The following is a 21149-nucleotide window of genomic DNA, read 5'->3' as shown; positions in this document are numbered from 1 at the left end:
TAGGAATCCAATGGAATTTGTTTTCTACCTCATTCATTTACATATATAAACATCATGGAAAGCATGTATGATGTAACTCAGTAGTTTTCACCCAAAGTTACAGAGGAAACTATGTACAGAATATATTTCTTGTGCTATACTATTTCAATAAAGGTTGTCAAATGGCACATTTCACTGTATCATTGCAAACATATGCAATGATTTGCAATTTGCCATGTAACATGCTTTGGCCAAAGGAACATGAGTAAGGATGAGGTAAACCCAGGTTTGAGAAGTCCCTAATGTTCATTTCCCTAAACAGTCTTGGAAAGAACCTTGACTATCCTAAAGATACAACATAAAATACTCCATATAGGAGTGACACACCTGAAGATAAGCAACACCTACAAAGCATACAACCTTGAGTAAGACATATTACCTCAAGTTTTCTTCTGTGATTTTTCATTTAAGGCCAAATGTCCCCGACCAACACTTTCTGAACTAGGAGGCACAGCCAACACATTAGAGCTAGCATTTACAAATCCATAGATGGGACATTTAAGATAAGTTTCAATGAATACATACTAAAAATTATAGTGGTAACACAGGCTGAATAAATTAGAAAGAAGAGGATTAGGGATTACTATATGAATAGATATTTTCAGTCATAACAATTACCCCACCTCCCCAAACCACAGTCTCAGGTACCTTCTGATAACTAGCCTCTGGGTTATTCCTCAAGCCAGCTCATCACGACTCCTAGAAATCAGCTTAAATCTTGCAACAACACAAAGTGATTGAGAGTGATGTAGGAAAGAGTACCACGTGAATCTGGTGCTTAGGGAAGTAGCAAAAATTTTTGCATAAGGCAAGGGAAGCTAGCAACATCTTCCCCTTCCTGTGCTTTTCTGCTTCTTCCCTTTTGGGCTTCTCAGAATTGAAAAGGTCTGTCCATTTAGGATGGAGATTCTTATTCATAGGGTGCTCTGCTTCAAACATTGCTAGGCTTCATTCCTAAAAATACAGGACCAGCACTCACTACTCCAATATCCCATGTACAACTGTCTCTCGAAACAGGATGGTGAACAAACATCTGTGAAGTTAAGCCAGGAGATTAAAACCTCAAGCCAAAAAGATTAAAATATCTCTAGGAGAAACAACACAGAAGCCCTAAATACAACTTCCATGAAAGAGGACTCAAGGCAGGCACACACCTCACAATTTCACTAGAATTCTTCCTGTACTCCTCTTCCACCTGGGCAAAGCAAATAAAGTCACATGCATTAATAGAAGAATCCCTTGGTCTTGGAGTACAAATGCACAGCTCTTGGGCTCTCCTTGTCTGCAGAATCACCAAGCTTGCTCTCAGACATTTGGGAACCAGGTTCTTGCAGCTCAGAGCCCAGAAGCTAATGGCAGCACAAACTCCTGAACCTCAAGCAAATTATCAATCCCAGACTGGAGAAAAGCGTGCAGGGGAAAGCGGGTGCTTTGGCTCAAGTGTAAAGCTCTCCTATCGAGCTGACGAGCTCACGAACATTGCTTGAAGGCCCAGAGTTCAAGGCCCACCAACGACCAAAAAAAACAGAACCAGAAAAAGAAACCCATGGAGGACAGACTCCAGCAGCAATCCCACAGTTCCTACCTGACATCAGTTCCAAAGCCTGAGATTCCTTCAAGTTACAGCTCCCAAGCTCCACTGCACAGAGCTGGGCGCCTGCCTCCTGGCTCCCACCTATGGAAGGCCAAACTTTACTTCAGGGCACTTCCAGCAGCAAGGCAAAGGAAAAGAACCCAGAAGGGGCAGACTTAAAACGCCCAAGGTTGGCGGGGAGACGCATGCGCAAAAGGATCTCTGCGCCACTTCCGCCCTCCAAAAACAAAAACAACTCAGGACTTTCAAACCAAAAGCCTTCCAGCGAGACTACAATTCCCATAATGCTGGGCGCCACCTTGCTTCACCTCTGCTGAGAAGAGTGCTTGAATGCATTGGGACTTTTCTCTCCCTGCTGTGGGAGCTTAGGTGAGTTTCTTCTTCAAAACCACTGTTTCCTTCGTGAAATATTGTAAGACCAACCAGAAAATGGATATACATGGGGAGAATTAGATGCATTGACTTTTTGGTACTTAGTTCTAATAATGAAATTGAGGTTATGAGACTGTTTCTCATACCTTTCTTTTTGTTCTATGCCTGTGTTCTGCTGAGTGTAAATTATATCTCTGTTTTGCTTTACATTGTTTAATACCTCCCCTCTCATCTTACAAACGTACTCATAGACACTGAACTTATAACCGGTCATTTTCCATTAGTGTAATTTACACACTGGCATAGAATAAGAAGATGGTTATGTGGATATGCATCATAATCCTTGTGTTGATTTAAATTTTGCAAAATGAAACAATTTTTCCAGAAAATCCCCAACTCTATCTATTAAATGAAAATGAGTTTTTAGCTGTTTCTGAATTTTGCTTTTCATTTAAGGGTTTTATGTTTTTTCTTTTTCTGTTCATCCTGAGGCTTCAACTCAGAGCTTGGTCACTGTCTGAGCATTTGCTTTGCTCTACTTGGATTTCCTTTAATAATTTCTTCAGGTAACTAGTGAAAAGTTTCCTCACAGGGATTCTTAAGAGCATGGCACATTTCCCTGATTTTCCTACAAAGAGAGTGGTTTGGGCCTCAGAATGAATGCAGGTGAGTAGAAGAGTGAAGTTTAGGCTAGGCTATGTTGATGTGAATCTTAATCATTTACAAACCAGTCTGCTTTTGTCTTCTCATTTTGCATGTGAAAATCTCTTTAGAATTCTTACCTCTTCTCTGATCCTAAAACTTCCTCTCAGTAGCTTTAGGCTACATATCTAGGGGACCTCTGACTTGTCTTCTCAGACCTTATCCATTAAGCTGTGGAATAAATCTTTGCCTTCTGCCACAGTCGTACAGAGCACAAGTAAGACTTATGTGGGCCAATGGGATAATAATTAAGGAGACAGAGAGATGGCTGATGGCACAATTCTGCTATATTTCTCAAATGCTTGTGTAATATTGGTCTACACCCACTGTGCCAAAAAGTGCAAACAGCACACACCTTTCCTCATTCTACTTCAATCTATCTTTTCCACCAAAGCCTCCCTTCACTTAAAGCCCCAGGCCAAACAGCTACAACACACACTTCCTCAAACCAAGAAAGGGCAAGGACTTGCAACCCTGAGGGTGGGAGTCAATGGCCCTGAAGCCTTTGTTCACAGTTTGCCTGCTCCTGGCAGGCACCCCAGGGTCTGCAACAGTCTCCCTCTCTCATATTCAGAGATCCTATACTTGTCTCTTAAATATTTATTGTGACTTTTGGTGATCCTTTACATACAATATAATTGAGATGGTTTGGATTGGAAAGTTTCATGCCTGGTTTTAGGTCTCCAGTGTATAGGTTTTCTTTATCTCCTTTTTGGACCTGAATTATTCCTCATGGAAATGGAAATCAAAGGGCATATTTGGATTTATAGACTTCAACTTAAAAGCACCTCTAATATTATAAAAAAAATTTAATTTCATTCAAAAAAAGTAAATTCCTGAGAGGCAAAAAGAAAAGGATCACAAAGAATTGGAGTACTTCCAAGACTACATATGAAGTGTGGTTTTCATTGTTCAAGCCTTATTTCTGATGCATTTACTTATATTTTTATCCTTTTTTGGGGGGTCGTTCATGGCACTTGTACTCTGAAATTGGGCACCATCTCTGAGCTGAAGTACTCTACCATGTGAGCCAAAACACACTTCTGGATTTCTAGTGGTCACTGGAGATAAGTGTCTCACACATGTTGGTGGCCAGGCTGACTTTGAACTGGGATCCTCAGGTTTCAGCCTGTTGAACAGCAAGGATTACAGACATGAGGAACCAGCACCCAGCTTGCATTTCTTGTGTTTTATGTCCCAACCCTGGGGCTTGAACTCAGTGCATGGACACTGTCACTGAACTTCTTTTGCTCAAGACTAGCATCCTACTACTTGAGCCACAATTCCACATATTGTGTTCCTGTGTATGTGGTAGTGAGGACTTGAACCAGGGATGCTAGGTAAGCATACTACCACTGCTGGGGGCCAGCCACAACACCAGCAGTGCTCCAGAAGAACAAGGGGATGATAATGGAAGAGACAGAGACCAGGGCAATGATGAATCTCTCTTTATTTCTGCAATATACTTAGCTATAGACACTTTCTATATCTGTCCAGTTCTTGCATCACATTGTTCTAGGACTCAATGTGGCAACAACTGCAGATCATGTGCATCCTTCCTCATTCTAGTTCAACCTTTGTCCACCAAACTCCTACAGGTAAGGCCCCAGGCCCAGAAGCTAAAAGGAACACTCCCTCCTATGAAAATGGCAAGTACTTACAGCCCTGAAGGTTGCAGTCCATGGTTGTGGAGCTTTTGCTCACACCTTGACAGTCCTTGCACCTCTGAGTCTGCAACAAGTCCTCCTTTTTATTTTGTAAATTGAGCAAGTGTCTATCAGCTTGAGCCTAGAAAATGCAGCAGATCATACATCTCAATAAGAATGGAAGAAAAAGGAATACCAAAACAAGAAACAGGAAAATGCCTAAGAAATGGAAAAAGGAGTGCTATTTCCCAGGTTGAATGCCTGCAGATAATGGAGAACTGATGCAGCTAAGTCTGCAGGCTGTGCTACCTATAGGGTGGAGTGACCAATATCAGATTTCTGACCCTGTAGCTGCCTAATGTCTAACCTTAACTTATCAAAGGAGGGCTGGGAAGGTGGCTCAGTGTGGCTCAGTGGTAGAACCCTTGCCTTGCATGCATGAGGTCCTGAGTTCGATTCCTCGGCACCACATAAGCAAAAAGAAAAAAGCAAGAATGGCACTGTCGTTCAAGTGGTAGCCCGCTAGCCTTGCAGTGCCCAGGCCCAGAGTTCAGGCCCTATGACCAGATCCTCCCCCCCAAAATATTATCAAAGGTACGGATTCCTCAAATATGTCACTTGATATTGGCCCATATCATACTGAGGGATAACACAGACGTACTAACCATTCGCATGTCACATCATTTTTAACTGGGTCTTTAGCACATCTACTTGATTATCAATATACATCATTGCTGTTTCCAAATCATAAAACATATCACAATCTTATCCAAGCCCACCTGCATCCCAGGGCACCAGAAACAGGTTCACAGCAGAAGCAGTAGCACTAGCAAGAACATTTAGGGTAGCAAAAATGCTGGCAACCAATATTCCAGAAAATCTGCAGCAATGGCTAAGAGCCTATAAACCTCAATAGAAAACAGAGACCCAAATTTATCATACCATAATGGTTATATCAACTGAACAAGCAACATAAGTTAAGGTGATTGCATAGTAATCTCAGAGTATTTATGCAGTTAGTGAGAACACAATTGCTCCTGCTAGAGGCATCAAAAACTACCCCAGCCTTGAAAACCATTCCTAGCTTTACTATCAGCATGTATGGATACATAACACAACATTGCACAGTAACTGATACAAAACCATGAAACAGGACACGTCTCTGATACAGAGGTATGGGATAGAGAGAGGCATTAGTCCAAAGGCCTCAGCAGCAGCCAGTTGCAGATGTCAGGGTGAGCTTGTCAAAACATGCTGACAAACATGGGGGCCAGCAAGGTACCACTGATCACGTCACTCCTTGAGCCCAGTTATGCAGTGCATACTGGGAGACTTCCACCAGTACAACAGTAGACAAGATGTGAAATCCACAGGCTCTCCATAATCCACATGCCCTACATGGGGGTGGATCATCACAACCACAGGAATCTCCAGGCCTAGTGGAACCCATGAGGGGTGCACCACATCTCCTGCTGAAGGAATTCTAGAAGTGTTATGCATGAGCTCCATGTTTTCCATTCGTTCACCTTTTCCTCCAGAGAACGTCAGAACCATAATCTATCCCTGAATACCGTACTATACTTGTACCTTCTACCTCAGCATCTGGAACAGTCAATCATTGAGATGAATGAAGGAAGAGGATATAATATTTGTATAACAAATAATGAGACTTACTCTGTGAACATTGAACAATTCAAAAATAATGTAGGAAGTAAATTCTATTTCTACTAGTACAATGAACATAATACTTCGAAATGAATGTTTGAAAAATGTACCCTTGAACAATGAAAACTATGTGACACAGCTAGTCTAGGAAGCACCCATTTATACCGGATCCTTATCTCCTTGCCTCTCAGAAACTTACTTTTAACTTTTACAGAAAGAAAGAATTATTTTTCCTTCATATTTTATAGTTGCTCCAAAGTTGATGTCTATACATCCAAATGTGCCTCATGATCTCCATTTTCATGAGGAATAGCTCAGGTCCACTAAAAGAGGCATGGAGAACCTATGCACTGGAGGACTGAATATCAGCCATGAATATTTCCTACACAATCCTTCCCAATCATGATGTGGGGAAAGGATCATCAACAGTCACAACAAATACTTAAGAGAAAAGCTTGGGATGTCTGATATGAGGGACAGACGCAAAAGGTTTATTCCACAGTGTAATGGATACAGTTGGGAAAACAAGTCTGAGGACCCGCAGGTGGCAGAAACTTCTACGATCAGAGAACAGTTAGAAAATCAAAACAACAGGATATGCAAAACAGAAAACTAAAAATAGACTGGTTTGGATCAAGTTATCAAGCTTCACATGAACATAGACCTACCCTGAACTCTATCTCCACCCACATTCACCCTGATCACCCTAGACAACCATTTTTGAAAGAGTCTTGGAGGAGGAGTACCATTTTCTAAGAAACCCCTGGGAGGAAACTTTTCACTAGTTTCCTGAAGCAGTTAAGAAAAGAAAGGCAAGTAGAGCACAGCAAATGCTCACAGACAGTGCCCATGCTCTGAGTTCAAGCCACAGGACCAAAGACAAAAGGAGGGAAAAAATATTAAAGGAAAGGCAAATTTCATATGCAAATAACCAAAAACTCCTTAAAATTTCATAGAGGGAATTTGGGAGTTTCTGGAAAAATAATGGGTAGAGTTTGACCAATCTATTTAATTCTAAGATTATAAAGTATGTCTACCTTAAAATTCTGCTATTTTATTCATATATATATGTATGTATATGTATATATTTAATGTACATATATGTTAGAGAAGGGGAAAATGATCCCAGAATCAATCAGCTAGGTGTATGTAAATACCTGATCTTGTGGCTTGAACTCTGGGCCTGAGCACTATCCGTGAGCTGTTCAACTCAATGTGAGCTCTACACCACCTGAACCACAAGGCCACTTCCGTATTTTTGGTGGTTAATTGGAGAGAAAGCTCATGAATGTTCTTGCCCAAGTTGGCTTTGGACCAGCATCCTCAGATCTCAGCATCCTTAGTACATAGGATTACAGGCATGAGCCACTGGCACCCAGCTGCAAATATCTTTTTAAAGTGAGAGGGGAGATATTCAAATTTTTAAGGCAAAACAGTGACCTAATTTATATTCAGAGGAACATACTTTTGAACAAAAACAAAATCAATAACCATGGAGTCTCATAACCTCAATTACATTAATAAAACTAAGAATTAAAAAGCCAAATTATCTAATGATCCTAATACATTTCTTTTTTTTGGTTGATCTCACAATGTTTCAGGAGGTAAACTGATTTTTCAAGAAGAAACTCACCTTAGTTCCTGCAGCTGGGAGAGAAAGGTCCCCATGCATCCATGCACACTTAGGACCAAGTGTCTGGTGCCAGTCCAAACGCTGTAACAAGCCCACTTCCTCTAGTTGAATGCATTGTGTTATGGGAATTGTAGTTTCTATTGAGGCACAGATCCTTTGAAAGAATGGAGGGCTGCCGGGGTAAGGCCCTTGAACCTACTTTGCCACTGTTGGTGTTTTTACTTTGTAAATTCAAGTTTCTTTCCTTTTGCCTTGCTGCTGGAAGTGCTCTGAAGTACAGCTTTGCATTCTATAGTCAGAGCCAAGAGGAAGAAGCCCAGTGTCTCTTCTTCAGAGGAACTTGGGAGCTGTAACTTGAAGCAATCTGAGTCGCCAGCCAAAGTCTGCCCTTACCATCTTTCACCAGTCTGAGGTTGATGATATTTTTTGGCCTAATGGAATTGTGCTGCCATTAGCACTTGTTCCTGCAGGTGCAAGAAACTGGCTGAGAATCCTCTGGTTCTCTAGACAAGGAGAGTCTAGAGACTGAACCTAGAGATTCTGGCACTCACCCATGTGGCTTTATCAACTTGGTTTTTGTGCTTTGAAGCCAATGAATGGTAAACATTCCTTCTATATGTCTTATATAAACATAGTGATCTTCTTTTCACCCTCTGCACTTACTATGGTGTTTGAAACTTTCAAAATGCGCCTGGCACAGATATACTCCAATTATTGTGTCCTTTCTTGACAAATTACAATGTCTCCATTAATATAATTAGTCTATTTTACATCACTTAAAATGAGAGAGACTGGCTGGGCAGGTGGTTCAGTGGTAGAGTTCTTGCTTTGCATGAATGAGACCCTGAGTATGATTCCTCAGAACCACAGAAGCAGGAAAAGCTGGCAGTGCACTGTGGCTCAAGTAGTAGAGTGCTAGCTTTGAGTTTAGGAGCTTAGGAACAGTTCCCAGGCTCAGAGTTCAGGACCCACAACCAACAAGAAAGGAGAGAGAGAGAGAGACTTCCTATCTATGTATTCCAATTTAATTGTTAAAATATAATTTGAATACAATACAATGACCTTGATATATGTGTGCTTGTCCTGATACTTGAACTCAAGGTCTGGAAAATGACCATGAAATTATTTGGTTCAATTATAATGTTGTACCACTTAAGCCACACCTCCCCTTCCAGCTACTTTGGCTATTTTATTGGAGATAAGTCTCTCAGACATTCTTTTACCAATGGCTTCATTTTGTGATCCTTGTAGGGATCCATCATGTGCATCCCAGGGGACCACAAGCAGGCACAGGAGAAAGATTATTATAAGGTTTACTAGAAGGACCATATTTCCCAGGAGAGGGAGCACATGCATGTGTCTGTCTTCAGGTAGCCACAGGAGCAGGGGGCAGGAAGTTAGGTAGGTGCAAGCTCAGCTAGGTGTCGGTAGAGGGAGGGAGTGATCAGCAGTATGGAGGGAACTCTTGGTCTGGGAGGAGCTCAAGTCATGGTGGAGCTGAAGAGCAAAGGTGGGGATAATATTAACTTTCCTCAGATCTCAGTCTTCTGAGAAGCTAAGATTACAGCCATTAGACATGAGAGCCCAGTTACAATGTCCTCTTTTAAATTCAGGTTATATTCTAATAAAATAAGATGAAATAGAAAACTTGACAATTTTAAGGCAGATTGTTCAGTCACTAATGTGGATGAGGACAGTCCAAATCCCCAAACACACAAAAATATCCCACTTTGAAATGTGTAACACTCCTCATCTTAAGTATTGTGAATGTGAACATTTAGGCTACAATAAATACGTTTTAAGTTTTCTCTTTTTTGGGGGGGGGGTTCTAGTCGTGGGGCCTGAACTCTGGGCCTGGGCGCTGTCCCTCAGTTCTTCAGCTCAAGTCTAGCCCTCTACCACTTGAGCCATAGTGCCATTTCTGGCTTTTTCTTTTTGCTTATGTGGTGCTGAGGAATGCAACCCAGGGCCTCTGGCATGCAAGACAAGCATCTACCACTGAGCCACCTTCCCAGCTGCACTTTAATTTTTCAAAGAAAGAAAATATTCTTATGATATAGAAAACGCCAGTACTAATGTGCAAACACTTCTTTTAAAAGATTCTTATTGTGTTTCCTATCAAAAACAACCTCACTGAAGTAAACAGAATAAAATTTTACTTTTTGTAAATGTCACTGTAAAGTTCATGTATTTTATATTAACAATTACCATTGTGGGTAAATGGGAGAGGAAAAAAAAACAGAACGCTGGATAAAAGAATTTCCTGTGTCATCAACCAACAAGTATAAGCAAAAGCACATCCCTATATAATTTGTTTCATTTACATTTTATGGATCTACATTTTGGTGTGTATTTTCTGTTAAAATTGTTTAGTAACACATAAGTTTAGTCTTCTGTGGATTTGTCATTACTGGATACTTTAATGTTCTACTTGATTCAGGAATGTTTCTTCTCCCAAAAGAAGGCTTTATGCTTTTCCAGCCCACCTATCATGTTCTGAGCAGGAACTTCTAGGGTAAAATCACACAGGTTCTTTCTGACTCTCATTTGGCTTCTCTCCAAGCCATGGTTCCAGAATCTTTATTCATTGTCAACAGCAAGAAAGAATGGCAGGTTCTCTGATGAGATTCTTTTACTTCTCACTGTTTGACATTCCATTTTATGAATCTAAGTGTTTACAAGATTGAAGAACATTAAAAAAAAGATTCAGCTTCAGGAATATGTTTATAAAAAAGCTAAAGATGGCTTGGAGATTTAGCAGATTATCAAAACTTGCCTTCTAAGTTAAGAGCAGCTTTGCTTTAGTTTGTTTCTCATTTTTTAATGTGAGGACAAAGTGGTCCCACTTGTTATGTGATTCAATGACACCTAGGAGGTAACTTCTCATGGAAGGTAAAGGTTGGCTAGAAACTGGTCAGACATCACATCCTCATACACATTAGACTATCCTAATGAAGTTTTACTGGATTTGCTGAAATGGTGTGTTCAAACATAACTTTGATTGTTGTACAGGACTGAGTGTGTTATAAGTACTTCAATTGTCTCTGTAAATACTCTAGAACTGCTTTGTGGTATTTGTCTTTCTTGAAACTTAGGCTGTATTTTTGATGGTATTTATAGAAATCTCTGTTTTTCTCTAAGGTATGTACAAGTGTAGAAGTGCTGGACCATATTTCTATGTAATTCTATATTAAGTTCTTTTTAGGACACTTTGTGCCATCTTTGATACTTTTACATACTTGAGAGAAATGCACCAAGGTTCACATTGTTGTCACAACTTTCCTAGCTTTTGTTGGAGTTTGGAAGGATTTTTGGTGTTTTTTTTTTAAACTATGGCCATACTAACATGTGTAAAATAGTTATTTTATTGTAATTTTGATTTGAATTATTATCATGATGATTGATTCTACTTTTATATTTTAATCAGCTATTTGTGTATGTCCTTTTTGGAAAAGTCTCTTCAATCTTTTTCCTATTTTAAAATTAGATTTTGTTGTGTGGGGGTTACTTGTAGGATTTTCTTTATATTTTCTCATTCAGATTTGTTAGAAATCTATTTAAAGACATATGTAAATATTTTCTCCTACCATGCTTTTGCTTCTTCATTGATAGTTCTTTTCTTTATACAAGATTATGATTATGTGCACTTAATCTTGTTTGTTTTTTTTCTTTTTTGGTTTTGTATTTATTTTTTAATTTTTACTTATTATTTATTTTCTTGGCTTTGTTTTGTTTTGTTTTGTTTTTGGTCAGTTCTGGGGCCTGAACTCTGGGCCTGGGTGCTATCCCTCAGCTATTCAGCTCAAGGCTAGCACTCTACCACTTAAGCCACAGCACCCACTTCCAACTTTTTCTGCTTATGTGGTGCTGAGTAATGGAACCCAGGGCCTGATGCATTCGAGGCAAGCACTCTACCATTGAGCCACCTTCCTAGCCCTTATTCATTAATTTATTTATTGTCAGTCATGTGGCTTGAAGTCTGGGTCTGAGCTTGTGCCTCAGCCCATCAGTTCAAGCCTAGCACTCTACCACTTGGGCCACTGCACCACTTCTGGCTTTCTGGTGTTTCATTGGAGGTAAGATTTCACAGGTTTTCCTGCCCAGGCTGGCTTTGAACCATGGTCCTCAGATCTGACTCTCCTGAGTAGTTAGGATTCCAGGTGTGAGCCCCCAGAGCCTGGCACTTGTTTGTTTGCCTCTTTGTTGCATGAGTCACTTTTGGTGTCTTATTTAAGATTTACTGTCAAATCTAATGCCAGAAGGCTTTCTTCCTCTCCTGTCTTCTCCTCCTCCTTTCCCTTTTCCTCTTTTTCCCTTCTCTCCACTACTCTCTTGGTCTCCTCTTCTTCCACCTTTTCCCTGACTTTTGGCTTCCCTTCTCTCTCTCCTCCACTCATTTTCTTTTCTCTTTATGTCTGAGATGAAGACTTGCCAGTTTTCACAACAATTAGTTTTCTAATTTAGAAACACATGTAATACACATAACTCAGACTCCACCATAGGTTTCTAGAGGTACTATTGGAGCTTGAACTCCAGGTCTCACAGTCAGTCAGCTTCCTCACTCACTGTTGGCACTATCACTTGAGTCTCACCTCTAACCTGTTCATTAGCTGCTTAATTTGAGTTGTCTATCTAAGCTGGCTTCCAGACCTCAGTTTCCTCCTTAATAGTTAGGGTTAAATGACAGTCTTGATCCAGAAGTGCTTGTCTTGTTTTTTCTTACCTCAACATTTAACATTAACACTTAATTGAATACTACAATGAAACAGATTATTGTTATTGGTTTATGTAGAATTAATTAATAAACTGAAATAGTTTATCTTTCCATTTAAGTGTTGCATTATATTGTCTAATAATTGAAACTGTTCTTCTAACTATGGTAGATTTTGATCACCAAGCAAATGGTTTATGCTGGAGGTATTATTTTATTATTAATGTAATTTAATGTTATTATGGAGGTAATGCATACAGAGATTAATACTTTTATTTTTATACAGTGTCTTCCATTCCTTCACTCTCTCCCAATCCCTCCCTCCTATCTCTACTCTTGAGTTGTATACTATATTTTCATCTGCCTATATCCCTCAAATTCTGTGGCTCTGCCACACCCTCCAGAAGATATACATGTGAATACACCATACATAATTGAAAGCACTTGTATTATTTCACAACTGAATTAAGAGTGTGGCTCCCTTTAATATTCTATAAATCATAGTGATAGCATACATTTGTTACAGATCCATTCTAGTTTCCATCTGTTTGTTTGACTGATAGATCATTAGAAACATATTGTTGGATTTTATTGTGTTTATAACATAGATTTCTTTCTCATACTGATTTCTGAAGAGCTAAAGTAACTCTGTTTTAAGATCAAGCCCCTTGAGCTGTGCTGCCCTCCGAGTAACCACGAAAGAGAGCTGTGCTGCCAAAGGAAAAAATAGTTCTCAGAAAAACCGCAGATTGCCACCAACCCTGCCCAACCTTAAGGAACAGAACAGTTGCCCAGGTATTCCATCAGAAAAAGGGAAGTACAGTCAGGGTGTACTTAAACCCCCTGAACTTATGAACTTCCTTGTGTGGAAACCCCCCTGAACTTGCTTGTGTGGAAACACCCTGAACTTGTGAACTTGTTTAATACTATAAAAGTTGTACTAATTTTGTGCTCGGGGCCTCTGAGCATTACCAGTTACTGAGTGCACGGAGGACCAAGCTCAAGCTTGCAATAAACGACTCTTTGCTGTTTGCATTGATCATGGTCTCTGGTGGTCTGTAAGGGGGCATCTGAAACCAGGTACTTCAAATTTCTAGACAATTTGTCTTCAGATCTATTCTCAGTGTGTCTCTCTTGGTAAATATAACAGCATAGTTCTTTATAAACAGCACTTAGATAAAGATAATGCCTTCCACATGTGTGTGTGTGATGACCGTTTATCTGGTTGTTCAGTCATTAAGAGGAGTATTAGATGCCAGGCCCCGGTAGCTCACGCCTGTAATCCTAGCTACTCAGGAGGCTGAGATATGAGGATCACAGTTCAAAGACAGCACGGGCAAGAATGTCCATGAGACTCTTATCTCCAATAAAGCACTAGAAAACCGGAAGTGGCAGTGTGGCTCAAGTGGTAGAGCACTCACCTTGATATCAAGAGTTGAGTGATACATGTTCCTGGATTGGAAAGATTAACATTGTGAAAATGGCAATACTTCCCAAGGCTATCTACAAATTCAACGCAATACCTATCAAAATTCCAACCTCATTCTTCAAGGAAATAGAAGAGGCAATCCAAAAATTCATATGGAACAATAAAAGACCCCGAATAGCAAAAACGCTCCTCAACAGAAAGAACACTGCTGGAGGAATATCAATACCAAATTTCAAACTCTACTATAAAGCCATAGTAATCAAAACAGCTTGGTATTGGCATAAGAACAGACCTCAGGACCAATGGAATAGAATTGAAAACCCAGAAATGAACCTACAGACCTATAGCCATTTAATCTTCGATAAGGGAGCTAAAACAATAGAATGGAAGAAAAACAACCTCTTCAGTAAATGGTGCTGGCAAAATTGGTTAACTACTTGTAGAAAACTAAAGCTAGATCCTTATATATCACCCTGCACCAGAATCATCTCCAAATGGATCAAAGACTGTGAACTCAAAGCACACACTCTGAAAACATTACAGGATGGAATAGGAGAAACCCTAGGTCTCCTTGGCTTAGGACGAAATTTTCTGAATAGAGACCCGGAAACACAACAAATCAAAGAAAGGTTGGACAAATGGGATTGCATAAAGTTGCAGAGCTTCTGCAGGGCAAATGACATAGCTAGCAAGATCAATAGAAAGCCCACCGATTGGGAGAAGATCTTTACTAGCCATACAACGGACAAGGGTCTCATATCTAAAATATACTTAGAACTCAAAAAATTAAACCCCCCAACAACAAATCCTCAAAGAAACAACTGCCCAATAAACAAGTGGGCGAAAGACTTAAAGAGAAACTTCTCTGAAGAAGAAAGAAGGATGGCCAATAGACACATGAAGAAATGTTCAACATCCCTAGCCGTAAAAGAAATGCAAATCAAAACAACATTGAGATATCACCTCACTCCAGTTAGAACAGCAAAAATCAAGAACTCTAACAACAACAGATGCTGGAGGGGATGTGGACAGAAAGGAACCTTACTTCATTGTTGGTGGGAATGTAAACTTGTTCAACCACTTTGGAAAGCAGTATGGAGGTTCCTCAAAAGACTTCACATAGAACTCCCCTATGACCCAGCAATCCCACTTTTGGGCATTTACCCAAATGTTTACAAACAAGACCACACTAAAGCTAATAGCACAACTATGTTTATTGCAGCATTATTTACCATAGCTAAGATATGGAACCAACCCAGATGCCCCTCAGTAGATGAATGGATCAAGAAAATGTGGTATATATACACAATGGAATTCTATGCCTCCATCAGAAAGAATGACATTGCCCCATTTGTTAGGAAATGGAAAAACTTGGAAAAAATTATATTAAGTGAAGTAAGCCAGGCCCAAAGAAACATAGGTCCCATGGTTTCCCTTATTTGTAATATCTAGTATATGTATGAGTCAAGCGGAAAAGGTCAGATAATGTGATGTCAGGAAAATGAACCCTTAGATATGTATTTTAATGTTTTTTTTCTTTCATGCATGTGTTTCTAATGCATTCATAAGATTGTCTCTTTGTTGCTTTGTATGTCCCTCCCCCACAGTATAACCCCTGCTTTCACTATATTTGATGTCAGTATAACTTGTGGAGTAGATGGGGAAAAACCAGTTGTTTAAGGATACAGGTGGACCTGTTGCAACAATGAGAAGTACAAGTTGTCATGTCCAAAACGAGCTTTACAACGTCGGTTGGGGGGGGGGTTGGGGGAAGGGGGGAAGGAGAAGGATTGGGATTGGGGGGGAGGGGGGAGGCTGGGAAGGGATGTGAAGGGTAAACAAAGGAGGAGGCTGCAATGCTTGGTAAGAAATGTACGCATTATCCTGCCCATGTAATTGTAACTCCTCTGTACAGTATGTTCACAAATAAAATAAAATTAAATTAAAAAAAAAAGAGTTGAGGGATAGCATGCAAACCCTGAGTACAAGCCCCACGACCGACAAAAAAAAAAGAGGAGTATTAATTCTACAATCATAATTATAGATTAAAGAAATTAACATTCTTTGGCCTTTTAACCATACCTTTGTACACTACTTTTCAGAATAAAATTTTTATTATATAGACTGATGATATACCTGTTATTATCAATGCTCTGTATCTGTGGTAACGCAATTTGTGCTGATGTTTATTTCCTCTCATATTATCAGTATTTTACTTTTCATTATTGCTTTTTGCTTCAGGTATCATTATTGATTTATTTTGATTTCTTAATAATTAATGTATATTGCTTTGGATGGCTTATTGAGTTTTTTGAGTATATTTTCTTCAGTTTAAATCAGAAATTACCTGATATATTTAGTATTTTTAGATTATAATATAAATATGATTTCATTTTAGTAATTACTTTGCTATTTATTATGTTTGCTATTTATTATGTCTCATCTGATTCTTCTTTCTTAGTTTGCTTTCATGTAACCTACAGACAGCATTCTATACAGTGCAAATTACCTGTAATATAATTTCAGGCAATCTTCTATACACTGAAAATCACCTCTGATGCCTATTACATTTTAAATCCTACTAAATAGTTGTTATACTGCATGGTTCATGATAATGCCAGTTTTTTCAAAGGCTCCATGTTTACTATAGGTGCCATACTTTGTCAAGTATTTTGGTTCTATGGTTTGTTGAATCTGTGAAACAAACAAATATGTAAGGCCTAATATACTCCTTTGAAAATGCTACTAGAGGGGCTGGGAAGGTGACTCAGTGGTAGAGTGCTTGCCTTTCATGCATGAGGCCCTGGGTTCGATTGCTCAGCACCAGATAAACAGAAAAAGCTGGAAGTGGTGCTGTGGCTCAAGTGGTAGAGCACTAGCCTTGAGCTGAAGAGATAAGGGACAGAGCCCAGGCCCAAAGATCAAGCCCCGTGACTGATGAAAGCAAAAAGAAAAAAAAATGCTCTTATACAGTAGCTGTAACCTAATCTTGTAGTTTGAATGTTTTCTTTAATAAAGAAGTAACCCCAAGCAAATCGTTTAAATAGGGATGCAGGTGGACCCATTACAACAATGAGATATACAAGTTGTTATGTCGAAAAACAACCTTTACAACTTTGGTGGCGGGGGAGGATTGGGTAGGAGGGTCGGGGGAATGGGCAGTGATGGGAAGGGGAAACTAAGGAGGAGGCTACAATGCTTGATAAGAAATGCTCATTATCTTGCCCATGTAATTGTAACCCCTCTGTACAGTATTTTCACAATAAAAAATAAATAAAATCTAAAAAAAAAAAAGAAGTTACTACAAATTTTGTGTACAGAATAAAGACCATCCTTAGGATGAAGCACAGAACTTCTAAATATGTAAAACATGCATCATAATTGTTGCTATACTATAGAACTGCAAGAAAGTAAATTTTCCAAACAGTCTGATTTTCTTATGGTAGACATAGGTAGTTAAGTTACTGGAGGTACTGCATTGCATTATTACTAGGTACTCTAAGAGTTTACAATATTCTCACAATACTAGCCTATGACATTATATAATATAGTTACTTTTCAATGGAATAATTCCATTGAAAATCTGAATCAATTACACTTTTTAATTTTTTGTTGGTATTCTTTGAACATTGGTCCTCATATTTGCCAGGCAAGTACAGTACTAATTAATGCATATTACTAATCCACATATTTTGTTTTGATTATACCTATTTATATAGTGAATCTTCATGCTTTATGAATCATGAATATTGTGCTGTGTTTTCCCTTCACAAATCATTTTAGACAGATTACATTAAATATATATACATTCCTTTATATTATATATTCCTTTATATTATATCTATACATTCCTTTATATTACCTACACATTTATAATTTTCATGTGTAGTTTCATGTTGACATCTTTCTTATTGTCTTGAAGCAGGATAAATTTCTTGTAACAGTTTTAGAGGGAGATGTGTTATTAATTAATTACCTTTCCTGAAAATACCCATAATCTGCATTTTTAGAAGTGTGAATTGACTAAGAAAGAAAAACTTAAACACAGAAAAATATTATTTTCTATCGTAAAATATCATTATTACTTTCATAATACCTTAGAGAGAAAGGCATATAATTCTCATAAATAAATTCCTACTTTGCTATTTTAAAATCTTAAATTTAAAAACATAATGTGTTGTCTTTATAATGAAGAGTTTTTGGATATCAATTAAGTTTTTGTATTTTTTTTCCTATGAATCATTTTAGAGGTGCAAAAAAATAGATGCTGTGATTAAGTCTTTCCAGGATAAATCTCTGTGTGAAATAGTCACAACTACTGATACAGTTGAGGGAAGAGTGTGATTAGGAACAACTTTTATTTTGAGCTCAAAATATAAGGCAGAGCTGACTAGGACTAATGGGAACCCTGAAGGATGAGGACTAAGGATTTCAATGAACCTGATGAGATGCATGCCCAGGGTGTCTACTGAAGTTGAAGAACCCCACAGATATTTTGAGCATTTTTATCCAAAATTATGAGAATCCAAATGAGCTGCAACATTTGAATATAGTAGAGAACGGAAGGTAGTACAATAAGAGACCATATTCTTTAGACAGTATTGGAGGACACTCCAGTAAACATAATGAATATAGAGAAGAGTGTGATAATTCTACTCTCCTTCCCCAAGAAATATTTCAGGGAGGGAGGAAAACACCTGAATGTACTGTATGTGCAAAATCATTCCACTTAAGACCTACAGTAGGTCTGGGAAGGTGGCTCAGTGGTAGAGTGCTTGCCTTGCATGCCTGAGGCCCTGGGTTTAATTCCTCAGCACCACATTAGCAAAAAGAAAAAAGCCAGAAATGTCACTATGGCTCAAGTGGTAGAGCGCTAGCCTTGAGCTGAAGAGCTGAGGGACAGCACCCAGGCCTAGAGTTCAGGCCCCCATGACTGGAGCCAAAAAAAAAAATACCTACAGTCAGTTCACATAAAAAAATGTACACAGGAGAGAATCTTTATATTTGTACTGGATTTGCAAAATCTTTCAATAAGGACATACACCTAACAAAACCTCAGAGGATGTATCCACAGGAGAAGCTTGATGAGCATCAGCAGTGTCCAAAATCTATGTCTGAGAAAACAGAACTGATTTTCCCTCCACAAGAGCCCACAGTAGAGAAACCCTATAAATATGAGGAATGTAAGAAAATTTCGATGTACAAGTCAGTTCTCAGCACGCACCACAGAATTCACACAGAAGAGAAACCTTATTTTTTATTTTATTTTATTTTTATTTATTTGTTTTTTTGGGTCTGGTTGTGGGGCCTAACTCTGGGCCTGGGCGCTGTCCCTCAGCTCTTAAGCTCAAGGCTAGTGCTCTACCATTTGAGCCAAAGTGCCACTTCCGGCTTTTTTCTTTTTGCTTATGTGGTGCAGAGGAATTGAACCCAGGGCCTCATGCATTCAAGGCAAGCGCTCTACCACTGAGCCACGTTCCCAGCCCGAAACCTTATGAATGCAAGAAATGTAGAACTCACTTTGCATCAGAGAGCACACAGGAGACCAAAATTATGAATGTAACAAATGTGGAAAGTCTTTCCAAAATTAAGTCAAACCTTCATGTTCATTAGAGAATGAACATACGACTATCAGGAAAGTAGAAAGTCTTTCAACTGGAAGGTACAACTTGCATTTCATCAGAGAACACATAGAGGAGAGAAACCTTATGATTGCAACAAATGTGGAAAATCCTTCAAGCAGAGGTCACAGCTTTGCAGCCATAATAGAATTCACACAGGTGAGAAACCCTATGAATGTAACAAATGTTGAAAGTACTCCTGGAATTCAGATTGCAACACACATAAGAGAAATCACACAGGAGAGAAGCCTTATGAATGTCACAAATGTGGAAGTCCCTTCAGATTGAAATGAAAGCTTACTTTGCATCAGAGAACACACCCATGATAGAAACCTTATGCATGTAAGAAATGGGTAAGTCCTTCACCCTGAATTCACACATCCATTCACCTATGAGGATTCACACACCTGAGAAACCTTAAGAATGTAATAAATGTGGGAAATCTCACCTGGAAGATAACTCATTTTGCATCAGAGAAACCAAACAGGTTACAACAAGTCTTACAGCTTGAACTTAGAGACTAGGCACTTTACAATTTTTAATTGGGCTTGGGTCTTGAACTCTGGGCCTAGGCACTGGCCATGAGCTCTTCAGCTCAACGCTTCTGCTCTACCAGTTGAGGAGCCTCACCACTTCTGGTTTTCTGAGTTGTTTATTGCAGATAAGAGTCTCCTAATCTTTTCTTGCCCAGTCTTGCTATGAACCATGATCCTCAGATCTCAGTCTTCAGAGAAGGTAGGATTAGAGGCCTGAGACACTAGTGCCTAGCAACACTTTCCTGAATCATTTATTCTCAAGGCTAACAATGGTCTACCACTTGAACCATAGCTACACTTGCACTTTCTTGTGATAAAGACAAGAGTCATAAGCATTTGGTTTTGGATTAGTAACCAAAAGGACTTCAGTGCTTACTTTATATTTAATTAATCACTAGTGATGAGCCTCTTATGATTGATTCACTCAGCCCATTTTTTTGTTCTGCTGAGTGAGTTATAATGAAACACTAGTGTCCCTGATGTGTTTTCTCACTTTCCTAGAGGGTGAAAGTGAGTTCTCAGGAGGATGAACACCTCCCTTCCACCACTACTATTCCTTTCTCCAGCTCCCTTTTGATAGTTGTACCAAAACACAATTAAGACATAGTAGCAGTAAAAAAAAATGTAATGTAAAATATTGGAAATATGTTAAAAATGAAGTGCAGAAGCTAGCTAGAAGATGGTTACAGGAATCCATAAATTGAGAGACACAAACAGATAGAAGTAGGATTGTTCTTAGATATTCGATAGGTAAAATACAGGTAAAAAGTGATCCTCATCATTTTGTATTCCACAAATAGGTAAATACAGTATTTTGAAGTATAACTGGATGTTGATCCATCATGTCTACAATCCTAGCTACTCTTGAGGCTGAGCTCTGAGGATCAAAGCCAGCTTGGGCAGGGAAGTCTGTGAGACACATATCTCAATTAATCACCAGACAAGCAGAAATGGTGCTGTGGCTCAAGTGGTAGAGTGCTCACCTTGAACTGAAGAGCACTGGGACCACTTAGGACCTATAGTTCAAGCTCAGGACCAGCACAAAAACAAACAAAAAATTCATTACTAAATACCACAAATAACATAGTACATGTAATAATATTTAAAGGTGCTGGACACAAGTGTCTCATGGTGGTAAACCTGAGATCTGAGGATTGAGCTTTCATCCAGCCCTTTCAGAAAAGTCAATGAAACTCTTATC

General features: G+C 39.0%; 1 protein-coding gene across 1 annotated transcript in view; it reads right to left on the bottom strand.

Annotated features, from left to right (window-relative positions):
• The window catches only part of LOC138841622 (zinc finger protein 420-like), a 128061-nt gene that overhangs the window by 59824 nt on the left and 47088 nt on the right, over positions 1–21149 (bottom strand).

Source organism: Dipodomys merriami, unplaced genomic scaffold (genome assembly GCF_024711535.1).
Source record: "Dipodomys merriami isolate MVZ:Mamm:240054 unplaced genomic scaffold, mDipMer1.0.p SCAF_323, whole genome shotgun sequence".
Lineage (NCBI taxonomy): Eukaryota > Metazoa > Chordata > Mammalia > Rodentia > Heteromyidae > Dipodomys > Dipodomys merriami.
This window is presented reverse-complemented; position numbering and strand designations above follow the sequence as displayed.